The sequence below is a fragment of the Myotis nattereri genome (assembly GCF_964212035.1).
Source record: "Myotis nattereri genome assembly, chromosome: 3".
Lineage (NCBI taxonomy): Eukaryota > Metazoa > Chordata > Mammalia > Chiroptera > Vespertilionidae > Myotis > Myotis nattereri.
The window spans coordinates 189,117,544-189,132,155 of record NC_138077.1 but is presented as its reverse complement, the minus strand read 5'-3'; the positions used below and the strand labels follow the sequence as shown (position 1 = coordinate 189,132,155).

Genomic DNA, 14,612 nt, shown 5'->3' with positions numbered 1-14,612 from the left:
ATATTTCTTATAGGTTTCTAATATGCTTGTATAGAGATGAGTAAGTTTTGGCCATTAAAATTTTTTGTTTAAGTCCCTTTCAAATTAGTTGTAACTCTTAGAGTTTGGATCCTGCTGCTGTTTGTTCTGCTGGTTCTTTTTCATGGTTTTTCATTTCTCCTGTGATTTATAATTTTTTATTGAAAGCCTGTCATCAGTGGGAAATGTTTTCCTTGGAGTTCTTACGTTCTAGATTGTGGATGATATGTGATATGTCCCAATACAATGGTCTCAGAGTTGCCTCTGCTGGGATCATATAGATTCTGGATCTGAACTTAAAGCCTTTATTTTTATTTTTTGGCTCAGGTTTCTGAACAGTGTTTATAGTACAAAATCTTTTTTTTTAAACTTACATTTAGATTTATTTTATGCCAAATTTACTCCTGGGCCATAAGTTTTTGTTTCTTCAGTTTCTTCTAAGGTAATCTTTTTCTTCTGTGCAACCTCCCCTTCTGGTTTAGGAACAACCTGCTCCTTTTCAGTAAGGATCATTTCAATGTGGCAGGGAGAGCTCATGTATGGGTTAATCCGCCCAGGAGCTCTGTAGGTTCTATGCCGCATCTTGGGAGTTTTGTTCACCTGAATGTGCTCAATGACCAGACAGTCTACATCTAAACCCTTAAGTTCAGCATTGCTCTCTGCATTTTTAAGCATGTGCAACAAAAATTCAGGACTCTTTTTGGGCCACCAACCTTGTGTCCAGCCCCACTGTTTTGCCTGGGCACACTTACCAATTCCACCATTGTAACAATGGAATGACACACATTGCTTCTTTAAACTGACGTTCTTCAGATACTTGGTGGCTTTTCGAATATGCATACCCTTGATGGCCTGGGCAGTTTCACGAGTGTTCTTAAAGTGAACACGAAGATTTGAGCCTCTTGATATGCATGATTTTGTGGGGTTTTCTGTGTCTAGTGAATAGCGAACCATTTTCAGAGGTCACACAACTTCACAAGGGCTATAGTACAAATCTTAATCCTGAACTTGATTCTCATAGTTGGTTCTTATTCCTCATTTAAGGCAATAGAGTCTAGCATTATTCCACTGTGAATGTCCATTACAAAATAGGAGAAAGCTAGTTAATTGTATTTTGTAGTATTTTAGGAAGTAATTAGTATTATGGTCAGAACATTATCATTGGGAAAGAGAGGAATAGGTCTATTTATTTCTTCTCACATGTAATAGGTTGATTCAAGGTTTGGCAAACCATAGCCCTCGTACCAAATCCAGTCTGCCGCTTTTTTTGGTAAGGTTTTATTGGAACACGTCCACACCCATTTGTTAGTATATGTTCTGTGGCTGAATCTGTGTTACAATGACATAATTGAGTAGTTGCAACAGTGACTATAGGCTCTCATAGCCTAAGATATTTACTATCTAGCCCCTTTACAGAAAAAGTTAAACAACCTCTGGTCTAATAACTAACTATAGTGCATAGCTAGGTGATGGTTAGTTTTTATCTTTGATTACAAAGTACAGATGATTACAGAGCTTTAAAGGTCAGGTTAAATAAAAAGTATATTCGTGGCAATAAAAGGAAATAGTTGACTTCTCATGTGGGAGATTATGCAGATATCTTAGGGCCTTTTGGTTGCCTTAGATAGCAAAAGAAAGACTGCTTGATTGATGACTTCACAATGAGAAATGTGGATTTATGCTGCTGCTTATTTGTATTTCTTCAAAATAATTCACGTTAGAAATTAGGACCTTCTGGTCATTTATCTGTTCAATTTACACTATTCTTTATTTAGTTCTGAAGCCTGGCTTTACATAATTAACAAAGACTATTAGGCTGTACTTTATGAAGGATGAAAAACTACAACTTGAAAAATCCTCATGATCTTTGCTTTACACTGTGTGGGCCAGTAGCCCCGTGAATTACAATTAGGATAATTTGTTGTTTTCTTTACCAAAAATTATTTTTAAAAATTATTTTGTCTTAGTCTTTTTTTTATATATATATATATATTTTACTGATTTTTTACAGAGAGGAAGGGAGAGAGATAGAGAGCTAGAAACATCGATGAGAGAGAAACATCGATCAGCTGCCTCCTGCACATCTCCTAGTGGGGATGTGCCCGCAACCAGGGTACATGCCCTTGACCGGAATCGAACCTGGGACCCTTGAGTCCGCAGGCCGACGCTCTATCCACTGAGCCAAACCGGTTTCGGCTAAAAATTATTTCGTCTTAAGTAACCTTAGTTAGTTGTATAGCTGTAAAAATATCTGTTTGAGCAGTTGGTTTGGAAGGAACTTGGGCTCCTTCAGATTGTGACTGTCAGAGGTAGCGCACATTTTTATTTTATTTATTATTTTTTGAAATATTTAAAAAATATGTTTTACTGACTTTTTACAGAGAGGAAGAGAGAGGGATAGAGAGAAACATCGATCAGCTGCCTCCTGCACACCTCCTACTGGGGATGTGCCCACAACCAAGGTACATGCCCATGACCAGAATCGAACCTGGGACCTTTCAGTCCGCAGGCCAACACTCTATCCACTGAGCCAAACCAGTTAGGGCAGTAGCACACATTTTTAAATTAATCAACCTGGTAATTTTGTTGGTTAAACTTGGGCTATGTTTATGGATTGTAAATGTCTTAGAACCTCAAAAACAATTAAATTGTTATTGGGTAACATGTATTTTAGGTTGCAATTAATTTATCATTGTTCTACAGATTAGCATGGTAGAAGTAGAAAGTTTTGAACATAAAGTTCTCTTTCAATGCCTGCATAATTATTGTGAGTAGAGATTATTATTATTTTTTAAAAAAATATTTTTTAATTGATTTCAGAGAGGAAGGGAGAGGGAGAGAAAGCTAGAAACATCAATGATGAGAGAGAATCATTGATCGTCTGTCTCCTGCATGCCCCACACTGGGGATTGACCCTGCAACCCAGGCACGTGCCCTGACTGGGAATGGAACCCTGACCTCCTGGTTCATAGATTGATGCTCAACCACTGAACCACCTTGGCCGGACAATGAGTAGAGATTATTAATACTGATTATAAGAAGAGAAAAAGAGAGAGAGACAGAGATAGATAAGCTGGTACTTTTTTGTATTCTGGGAAAGGTATGTGTAGAAGAAAACCTAAATTCATTAGTTTTGAAGCATAGTTCTGTTTTTCCACACTGTATATTTGGGAATATACATTAATATTTTAAAAATGTATTTAAAAGATTGGTTTTATAGTCATTCCAGGTATTGATTTATTTAAAAACAACAACACAAAGAGATCTCCTCTTTTAGGTATATTCAGCTACTGTATTTCACAAAAATATGTTTAGCTAATTTGCTCTGTCAGTAAATAATTAAGACTGATGAACTAGGGCAGTGGTTCTCAACCATGGGCAGTTTTCCCTGCAAGGGATATTTGGCAATGTCTGGAGATATTTTTGGATGTCACAATTGGGTAGTGGGTGTTACTGGCATCTAGTGCGTAGAGGCCAGAGTTGTTGCTAAATATTCTACGATGCACAGGAGAGTTCACAACAAAATATTATCTGGCCCAAACTATCAATAGTGCTAAGGTTATAAACTTCTGGAATATAAGCATTAGAGAAGTTGAAAGTATTTTATGACCTCTATTACTGAATTTGGGAAAATTTACTTTTATAAACAAAATGAGTTGGATTTATATACATCTAAAACTGTGAGCTTCATATATTTTCTTTTGATTATTAATTGTTTTCATTTTTTAAAAAACCATAAAACAGATTAATTTCATTGTTTCTAAGAAAATAACTTGGAATATTTTGGATGTTAGTGAAATCTACTTAGGGAAAAACCGAGTTGCGTGTAAATGGAAGTGGCGTGAGTGTCCATTTGCAGAGTAAGGGAAAAAACCTTACAACCAAATGGCCCTAGTCTTTCATCCTCCGGTAAGTGGCAGATCTGTTCAGCACCAGGGTAGCAGTGGCCGACAAACAAACATTTGTTTAATGTTTCAAATTAAGAGTGCTTCTGTTGGAATATAGTAAAAAGCTCTTACTTTCTTTTTACATTAGTGCTTGTTATATTTGGTAGTATACTTGGAAGGAGACTTTCTAGGAAGATGATTGTTCCAGTCTGTTGAGATAACTTAACTACCCTTTATTACCCCATAAGATAACTCTGTATTTTAGTATGTAATGTGAAAACTATAAAACCTGGAATTGCATTCCAGAACAAAGTATCATTATATTTTTCTGAGAAATAATTCACATGTCATAAAAAATATAATCCATGATTTTTAGTATACAAGGTTCTGTATCACCCTCTAATTTAAAAATATTTTTATCATCTTAGAAAGAAATCCAGTGCTTATTAATTTCTCTATAACCTCTCTAACACTTGTTACTTTCTTTCTCTCTTTTTCTTTATTAAGTCATTATAACCATACTAGTGGTGAAATAGTATCTCACTGTGGATTTGATTTACATTTCCCTAATGACTAGTGATGTTGAGCATTTTTTCAGTTGCTTATTGGCCATTTGTATATCTTCTTTTGAGAAATGTCTATTCAAGTTCTTTGCCTATTTTTGAATTGGATTGTTTGTTTTTATTTTTAACTAGAGGCCCAGTGCACGACATTCATGCTCTGGGGGGAGTCCCTCAGCCCGACCTGCACCCCCTCGCAGTTGGACATCTCCCGAGGGGTCCTTAGTGCTGCTGTGGAGGCGGGAGAGGCTCCCGCCACTGCCACCATCGCTGTGCTCCTTAGCTGTGAGCCTGGCTTCTGGCTGACAGCCAGGGGGCAGCTTCTGCGTTGAGCGTCTGCCCCCTGGTGGTCAGTGTGCATCATAGCAACTGGTCGTTCCACCGTTTGGTCAATTTGCATATTAGGGTTGTATTGTATAGGATTGTAGAAATTCTTTATGTAGTATCCTTTGATGCATAGAAGTTCTTAATTTTGATCAAGTCCAATTTATTTTTTTTCTGTTGTTGTTTGTGTTTTTGGTGTCATATCCATGAAATCGTGGGCAAATTCATTGTTATGAAGATTTTTACCAACGTTTTCTTCTAAGAGTTCTATAGATTAGCTGTTAAGTTTTGATGCTATTGTAAATTGGATTTTTTTTCTTTGTTCTCTTTTGTAGATGTTAAAAAAGGAAATTTTTATTAAAATGAAGGTGACTATAATTAAAGGGGTTGTACAAAAAAACTAAGAGAGTGATCTTTGGTTTGGGAGGATTCTTATATGTACTCGTACATATAAGGATTTTGGAATGAGGTCCTCAAGAATGAGGATTTTGGAATTTATCTTAAGAGATTTGCTTTTAAACAAGGATTTAATATGTTCTGTTATGCATTATAATAAAAAGTTTACCTTGACTACAGTTATCAAATGAATTGGAGAAGGTAAGAATAGATTCAGTTTGGCAATGTGATTTGTGGTGGAAGCGAGTGTGGTGGCAATGGGGATGGAGAAGAGTGAAATGATTTGAAGTGCTAAACATGCTTTTTATTTTAAAAATAAATAAATAAATGTTTATTTTTGAATATATTTTTTGTTGATTTCAGAGAGGAAGGGAGAGGGAGAGAGAGATAGAAACATCAATGATGAGAGAGAATCATGCCTCCTGCATGCCCCACACTGGGGATTGAGCCTGCAACCCAGGCATATGCCCTGACCAGGAATCGAGCCATGACCTCCTGGTTCATAGGTTGATGCTCAACCACTGAGCCTTGCCGGCTGGGCAAAATATTTCATTTTTTTAAACCAGTGATTTATTGTACTTGACAGTATCTGGGACATTTTTTATTTTTTTGTTTTATTTGTTAATCCTCACCCGAGGATATTTTCCCATTGATTTTTAGAGAGAGTGGAGGGGAAAGGGAGAGACAGAGAGAGAAACATTGATGTGAGAGAGACAAGTTGATTGGTTGCCTCCCAAATGAGCCCCGACCAGGACCAGTGATTGAGCTTGCAACCTAGGCATGTGCCCTTGACCAGAATCGAACCCAGGACCCTTCAATCCGCAGGCTGACGCTCTATCCACTGAGCCAAACTGGATACAGTTCAATTGATGTTTCTTTCATTTCAGAGTTAACCTGTTGGAATTAATAATTATTCAAAGTGTGTATATATTTTTTGGGACTGCCTATATGTTCCAAAAATACTTTCTTATAGAGTTTAACCTGATTCGGTTTGTGTGATAAGTATATAACTAATTATATAAGATAGAGGCTTAAGTTCCTACTTTTTCCCCCTGAAATATTTTCCTAAATTGACAGCACTATGTCTGGAAATGCCAAGCTATAAGAAAATAGTAAACTTACAAAACAAAGAACCACATATCTGCCATCTGCTTGGTCCTGAAAAATTGATTTATTTGCATTCATGGTTATACATTTATTATTTAGTGTCATGGAGTTTGTCATGCAAACTCTAAATCTGTAGCATTATTAACAGTTGTGGTATAAAAGGAAAGTAAGGGGCACATTTCAGTATGAATGTTATTTTGTTCTGGGATGTTTTATTTTTGTGCTTGGGACGGTAAAGGCTTTGTGTTCTTCGGTAGCCTTGTCTGCTTTGAGAAGTAAGATCCTGGGTCTCAAAATGCTAGTGTTACTACAGTGATCTGTGTCCCAACTGACCATAATTTTTTAGCCTGTCAAACTGTAACTTGTGAAATTTGCAAGAGAGTGAATCTTTTCTCTTTTAAATGTGATCATGTTGCAGCCTGAGTATACAGATAGCTCATAGATTTTTCTCAAATTGTCTGTTTTTACTTGATGGTTGGGTTTGTCCATCTTTATATGCTTCTTTGAGACCTTACTGTAAGAAGTGTTTTCATCAACACCAGGTGGTCCTCTTCTAACAAGATGTAATTAATGCCTACATTTTTAAAATAACTACTGTGTCAGAAAAGAGTTAAGCTCTATGTCTTGAGATGTATAAGGAAGCTTTTGTAAGATGACTAAGAATTGGACAGTGAGGATGATGTGAGGTAGTACATATTTTATTTGAGGATGAGGGTTACAGAAAGCCTATTAGACATTTCTGACATACAGTTTTCAGTTGTTGCTCTGACTAGAAGTCAGTTTATACCAAGGCCATTTGGGAAACAAAATAGTGAATTCTGGGAGTGATCTCAACCACCCCCAACTCTAAAACATCATGAGCAAGATGGGTGGTATATGTGTGCCTGTCTGCTTGCCTTTCTCCTCACATCAAATCAACCATTTCAGAATTAAACTACCCCAGGTAGTCAGAGAATAAAGGTAACCTTCAAAATCAAGAATGCCATTAAGGAAAAATAAGTATAGAGAAAATCCTTAATTGTACAGAATTACTCTGGCATGAAAGCAGTGTTATGTAGGAACTGAGCATATTTTTAACCATCAGGGAAATGTTTTCAGTGTCAGAAACAGTCAAGGAAAGAGCATGGGTAGAGAAGACTAGGGCAGCATGGATTGAGCCTTGAGAAGTAAGTACCTTTATTTGGGTAGAGAAGAAGAAAAAGAGAGACAAGCAGCAGAGATAGATAGGTTCCTAACGATCAGAGAAGCTGCCACATCTACCAAACACAAATTCCAAGGGGCTGACACCGTATTAGATTTACAAAAGAAAGAATAAAGAGGAAAAAGAACTTCCTTCCTCACTTCCCACCCCCTTTTTCAAGGAGTTTAGCATTGGAAAGGCTGGCAGAAAGAGAGTGGTAGCAGTCCAATGCTTAGAACTCTGCTTCTTGGAAATGGTCTTGGTTGTATATCCTTATTGTCTGTCAAAACAGTTTGTTGCTAAATTTCCTATTGGCTTTCTTGTTGCATTTATCTGGTTTTGCAAACTCTTTGAGTTACAGGGGGTTTCAGAGAAAAAACTCTCATGGAAGGTTCAATGTTTTGGGGTGAAAAATGTGTTTTAAAGGAGACTCTGTTTTATATGTCTACTTAAGGTTCACACACAACAGTGCATGATTGTAGCTTTTGGCCATGTTCAGGACATTTAATATTTCCTCTAGAGCTGATGTGGAAAGTTGGGCTGCTAATTAGTAAAATATTTTGCAGATGTCTCTGTGGGCTGAGCTCAGCCCTAGGTGACATCAAGGGATAATTTATCAGGTAGCAATTGTTACTGTGTGTATATTGCTATGCAGAAATATCTCCCAAGATCCTTTACTTGAATTGATAATCCAGCTGGAAAAAAAAATAACTGAAAGCACACAAGTTGTATGGACAACTTGGATTCACTCAGTATGTAGAAGTATTTCTGTAAATATGATACATGTGAAGGCATGTGAAAGATATTACAAATAGCTGATTCTAGAGTGTATTATTTTGCAGTGAGGAGAGTAAGAGGGTTGGTTGCTTCCCCTTTGTGATCTCATAGCTCTCTGCTTTTATTCCAGCATGTAATAAACATTGGGACTACTTGCTATCTTATTCATTTATTTAATTACTCAACTGATATTTATTTAGTGAATGCTCATTAGGTGTAGGACTTTGAGCTAGATGCGAGGGATAGAGAAATAAATAAAATCCTGCCCTAAAAGAGCTTTTTGCTTAGGGCGGAAGATAGGAAATGTATTTAAAACACAGCATTTGCTAAAGTTGAGCCTTTTGCAAGAGCCTAAAATTGCTTAATACATAGCTACTAAATGTGTGAAAGTAAGCATAAAGTGCTAAAGAATATAATACTGGGTTCACTGTGGTAGTCTCCCTTCCTAGCCATGGAAGAGCATTTTCTTGTTTATTGGCAAAGCTGTCACCATGGGGAGTGCGGGGTTACTGCGCAAAGATGTATTTTTCAAATGTGTCTGCGAAGTTGAACTAATTGCTGCAATGGGTGATGGAAAACATACGATACGGTACGTTCCTTTTCGTCCGTATTTCAGAGCTAGTCTTACCTGCGAAGGAACTGGGAGGCCAGAACTAGCCCGTTTGGCTGGCATTTTGTAATTCAGAAGAATAATTAGCCAGCTGAGTGAGGAGTAACTGAACGCCCTGCTGTGGTCTCTGCCCTGTGAGTTAGCTACACAGACGGGTTTTTATTTAAAAAAAGAAAAAAATAGAAAAAAAAATAATACTGGGCACTAGTACAAACCTGTCAACGTAAGAAACATCCAAACCTGTAAGGATTTTTATGAGTTTATTTGAGCCAAACTGACTAAAATTGCTGGGAAGCCAAATCTCACTGTGTTATTGGTGGAAGTGAGGGATTGATCCCTTTCCCCACTAGGTGTTAGGGCTCAGATTCTTATGATACTTTGAAAAAAAGATTTTTCTAAGACTTGCGTGGAAGGATGATTTTTTTTTTTTTAACGTGGAATTACATCCAGTTCTGAAGATGTGCAGCTGAGGATTCAGCAGGATCAAAAACAAAGCCAGCGTCCAAAGTTCCCATTACATGTGGAGTTGTGTCCTGGACAACATTAGACCAGTTGCAGTCCATTAGTCCATTGTGTGTGGAGTCTACATGGCATGAGCCGTGTGGGCAACTGCTGGGGAGTCAGGATTCCAGTGTGCAAGACAGAGGGAACTCTTTTGTTTAGGAGCTTATGTATCTCAAATTTTCCCATGCTTGCAGTGGACACACCTATTCTGTCCAATGACCTATTCCCAGGTGTGACTGATGGACAAGTACCTTCCCTATTTCATCCATACTTTACTGGGCATGTATCTATTTGGCCTTCCCTTTACTCCTTTCTAGTTATTTATAACTAGTTAATTACAACAGTACCAAATGGATTGAGAAAATGCTCCAGAGAATGGCAGGTTTGCACCTTATTAATATACATTACAATCATAAAGGGGTTACATGAAATTCATTGGTGATAGATTAGGGAGGGAGGAGAAAGCAAGCAAGGAAATTTCTGAGATTGGATACAAAGTAAAAAAGGAATAGACACACACTTCCTTTACACCTGTGGGTATGGGATCGTTAACAGTCAATAACATGATAATAACAATAAGAGGATTTGTGGTCTGCCCTAGCTGGTTTGGCTCAGTGGATAGAGCGTTGGCCTGTGAACTGAAGGGTCCAGGGTTTGATTCTGGTCAAGGGCACATGCCTGGGTTGCAGGCTCGATCCCCAGTAGGGGGTGTGCAGGAGGCGGCCAATCAGTGTTTCTCTCTCATCATTGATGTTTCTCTCTCTCTCCCTCTCCCTTCCTTTCTGAAATCAATAAAAATATATTTTGTAAAAAAAGAGGATTTCTGATCTATGTCCTGGTGGTTGTGCCTGGAAGAGTGTGGAAAAAGGGAAGTTACCTTGACATTCCAAAGGTATGCTATTTTAGATGCAAAAAGACAATAGACCAGCTCAGTTAAGGTAAACACTGACCTTTTGTCATGGGAGATACCAGTTTAGGACATGACTAACCACCATGACTCAATTTTAGTTTAAAAGTTTTAGTTTCAGACCATCCTATGTGCTTACTTACAGTCTAGTCCAGGGGTCCTCAAACTTTTTAAACGGGGGGCCAGTTCACTGTCCCTCAGACCGTTGGAGGGCCGGACTATAGTTTAAAAAAAAAGTATGAACAAATTCCTATGCACACTGCACATATCTTATTTTGAAGTAAAAAAACAAAACGGGAACAAATACAATATTTATATTTGCATGTGGCCTGCAGGCCATAGTTTGCGGACCCCTGGTCTAGTCTCTAAGTTTGTAAGGCTGCTATGCAGGCCTCCCCTGAGCTTCTCGGGTTTAGTATGTGACCCCTTCTTTGTCCACAAACCTTATTTGAAGAGGTCATAGAAGAAGGTCACTCTTGAGTTTTCTTGAAGGAGAGGAGAGCTTGTCTGGTGAACAAGCAGGGAAGGCATTTCAAGCAGGAGAAGCAGCATTTGTGGAGGCACAGAGGAATGTCAGCATGGAATATTATAGGAATGGTGAGAAATGGGGTTTGTTTCAAGTCTAGTGGGTACAGGTAAAGGAAAGGCAAGCCTGTGAAGACTAGAACGGTCGGCAGAGACCAGAAAATTAAACATTTTTTCTTGATCCAGAGTCACTGGAGCTTTGTTTCTTCATTTTATTAGGTTTTATTTTCCGCCTCCAAATCAGCTTTTGGTTTGTTGAACCTCTCTGTTGTTTCCTTGTTTTCCATTTCATTAATTTTTGTTTTTATCTTTATTACACTTTCTTGTTTTTTAGCATTTTTGGTTGAATTCTAGCTCATTTATGTTTTAATCTTTTGCAAATCAGATAGGATTGTCTTGGGCAGTATGTTACAGAAACCTGAAGACAGTGGCTTATTCAAATAAGAGATTAATTTTTCTCAAGAAATTTTGATAAATTTCTCTGCTATGCATCTGCTTGAGGATGTCATCAACAATCCAATCTTCTAGCTTCTTATATGTAGTGTGTAACTTTTGTTTTTTTGGTTACATGATAGCTGTTTTTGATGCAAGCACCACACATCTTTGCTCCAGTCTATAACAAGGGAGAAGGATAAAGGACAGTTTCACTAAGAAAACAGTAGCATTCTCAGATGCCACCTAGCAATACTTAATCTCCTTACTAGGGCTCTGGCACCTGGCCCAACCCAGCTGCAAGGAAGATTGCCAGATTGAATGTGTCAACTGAGAACATTGTCATCTAAGATGTTGGGTAAATAATTAGTATTGTCCATTATTATTTTTTTTAACTATCTTTTTATTGTTGATTTCTAATTTTATTTTATTATTATTTTTTTTAAAGGGAATTCCACTCTTTTTTTTTTTAAATATATTTTATTGATTTTTTACAGAGAGGAAGGGAGAGAGATAGAGAGTTAGAAACATCGATGAGAGAGAAACATCGATCAGCTGCCTCCTGCACATCTCCTACTGGGGATATGCCCGCAACCCAGGTACATGCCCTTGACCGGAATCGAACCTGGGACCTTTCAGTCTGCAGGCCGACGCTCTATCCACTGAGCCAAACCGGTTTCGGCTCTAATTTTATTTTATCATGGTCTAGGAATGTGGTTTTTAAGAATTGAAATTTTTGGAGAATTCATTTATGTGCATTTTGGTAAATGTTTTATGTATACTTGAAAAAACCCCCACTCCTGTCTTGTTGGGACAGGATTAGATCAAGTATGTCAAATTTATTAATATGTATGTTATATCCATACTCATTTCTTGTCTGAGCTGTTACTGTCTAAGAAGTAGGTTAAAATATGCCATGAAGATTGTGGATTTGCCATTTTCCTTGTTTTTTTTTTTGTCAGTTTTTATGTTGTATACTAGGGGCCCGGTGCACGAAATTCGTGCACTGGGTGTGGGGGGTGGGGGTGGGGGGAGAGTGTCCCTCAGCCCAGCCTGCCCCCTCTCACATACTGGGAGCCCTCAGGCGTTGACCCCCATCACCCTCCGATCGCCTGATCGGCCCTTTGCCCAGGCCTGACGCCTCCGCCAGAGGTGTCAGGCCTGGGCAGGGGACCCCCAGCTCCCCGCGGTTGCAGGCTCCACCCCTGCCCAGGCCTAATGCCTCTGGCCTAGGCGTCCGGCCCAGGCAGCGGGGACCTGCAGTGGCAGCGGGGGGCGCCGCGATCGTGGGCTTCGCTTTAGGCCCAGGCAAGGGACCCCTAGCTCCTGGGACTGCCAGCTTCAACCTTGCCCAGCTCTCATCGCTGGCTCCACCCCTACTTCCTGCTATCACTGGCCAGGGCAGCAAAGGCGCCTGATTCTCTGATCATGGCTGGGGGGCAGGGCAAAGGTGGCCCCAGGGCCGCCTTTGCCCTGCCCCCCAGCTCTTAGCTCCCCCCTGGGTTTCAGATCACTGTCAGTGGCAGGGGGCTTCTTCCTGCTTTCCCTTTCGCCTCCCTGCATTGTGCCTACATATGCAAATTAGCCGCCATCTTGTTGGCAGTTAATTTGCATATAGCCCTGATTAGCCAATGAAAAAGGTATCGCCGTACGCCAATTACCATTTTTCTCTTTTATTAGTGTAGATTACTGTTACTGGACAGGAGACCTAGCCCTGAGCCTAGCACCGGCCGCCGGTAGTGTGTGGATTCTTGAATTCATGCAGGAAAGATTTCACATTATGGGTCCAAGTGAGTTTTAGAGGACAGCTATTAAATCTGGGGACAGTGAAACAAGGAAGGGCCTAGGATAGAAAAAGCACAGGAGGGAGATTAGCTAAGAAGTCAGAGAAGCCCTGGCATGTGTGGCTCAGTTGGTTGGGCATCATCCCATGCACCAAAGGGTCACTGGTTTGAGGTGTACAGGAGGCAACCGATCTTTCACTCTCACATCGATGGTCTCTCTCTCTCTGTCTCTCTCTCCCTCCCTTCCTCTTTCTCTAAAATCAATAAACTATTCTTAAAAAACACACAAAACAAAACAGAAAAAAGGAGGCCTTAGGGACAGGGTTAGGGGTTAGCCCAGGATGAGCTGCTGCTGCCCATTGCTCCCAGGTTCCAAGTCTTATGAGGGGTCCCTTAGATGGAGCTTTCATTTTGAGGGTTTTTTAAGGCTGGGGGGTGGGAGGGGTTAGGGGAGTTCTTAGGGGAGGACCTGAATAGAATATTCATCAGCTTTATGCTGATGTGCCAAAATGAGATTTATTCCCTCCTTGGGTGTGGTTGGCAAATGGCATTAATTGGATTTCTGCTATCTGTCTCCCTGAGCAGGGGATTTAAGCTGTAAAATAGGGGATGTTAATAATACCTACCTCATAGAATTATTTTGAGGATTCAATGAGTTAATATATATAAAGGAATTATATAGCAGAACCTAGTATGTAGCTAGTGCTATAAATGTTACCTATATTATTGCTATTATAACAATTTTTTTTTATGGTGAAAACATCTTTATAGTTAGAATTAGCCAGCTGGACTCAGTTTAGGTGACCCCAGTTTTGTTGACAACATCGAAAGTGTCATAGTCACAAGTCAGTTGAATATGTGCCTTCTTTTCTCCCTCAGGCCTGATCAGGTTTTGACCTTGGCAACGTCATTTTCTTAGTGCTTCGTCACAGCTTGTTTGATCTTGTGCTTGTTGGCCTTGACATCCACAAATGAACAGAACAAATGTGTTGTTGTTTTCTATCTTCTTCATGGCTGACTCAGTAGTTAGGAGTCATAGCGTTCAAGCTTACTTCACCTGGGGACACTCTTCCAAGGATATTTGGGCTGCTTTCAGAGCTGCTGTGTCTTGGGCTGTGGGAAGGTGGGTGATATGAATATCTTTTTTGTTGTGGCTGTGGACTCCTTTCAGCCCTGCTTTCTTGACCTTGAAAGCCTTTACTTTGGCTTCTGCTTTGGGAGGGGCAGGGACTTCTGTTGCTTTTGATGCCATCTTCATGAAAAGCAATGACAATTTTTTAAAAAAATAACTCTTAACTACTCTGGAATGAAATTAATAGGTAATTAAGGTTACTATTGCTGGTAAGTATAAAACATCACCATGATACCCTAAGTTTATGATAAAAGTAAAAGAAAATTAAATTAGTAAAAATAAAGATTTCAGTATGCAAATTTTGGGACCTGACCATTCTAGAAGAAATATTGAAGTAGTCAGATACTAGTTTTAGATTTTTTTGTTTTTAAATATATTTTATTGATTTTTTACAGAGAGGAAGGGAGAGAGATAGAGAGTTAGAAACATCGATGAGAGAGAAACATCGATCAGCTGCCTCCTGCACATC

At 39.2% G+C, this 14,612-nt stretch overlaps 1 protein-coding gene and 1 pseudogene across 2 annotated transcripts in view; one reads left to right on the top strand and one right to left on the bottom strand.

Moving 5' to 3' along the window:
• The window catches only part of TESK2 (testis associated actin remodelling kinase 2), a 114,822-nt gene that overhangs the window by 21,851 nt on the left and 78,359 nt on the right, over positions 1-14,612 (top strand). The gene's annotated exons all lie outside the window — the stretch shown is intronic.
• On the bottom strand, positions 417-972 carry LOC308515976 (large ribosomal subunit protein uL22-like; annotated as a pseudogene). Its single transcript has one exon. The product of its transcript is annotated as a large ribosomal subunit protein uL22-like (transcript).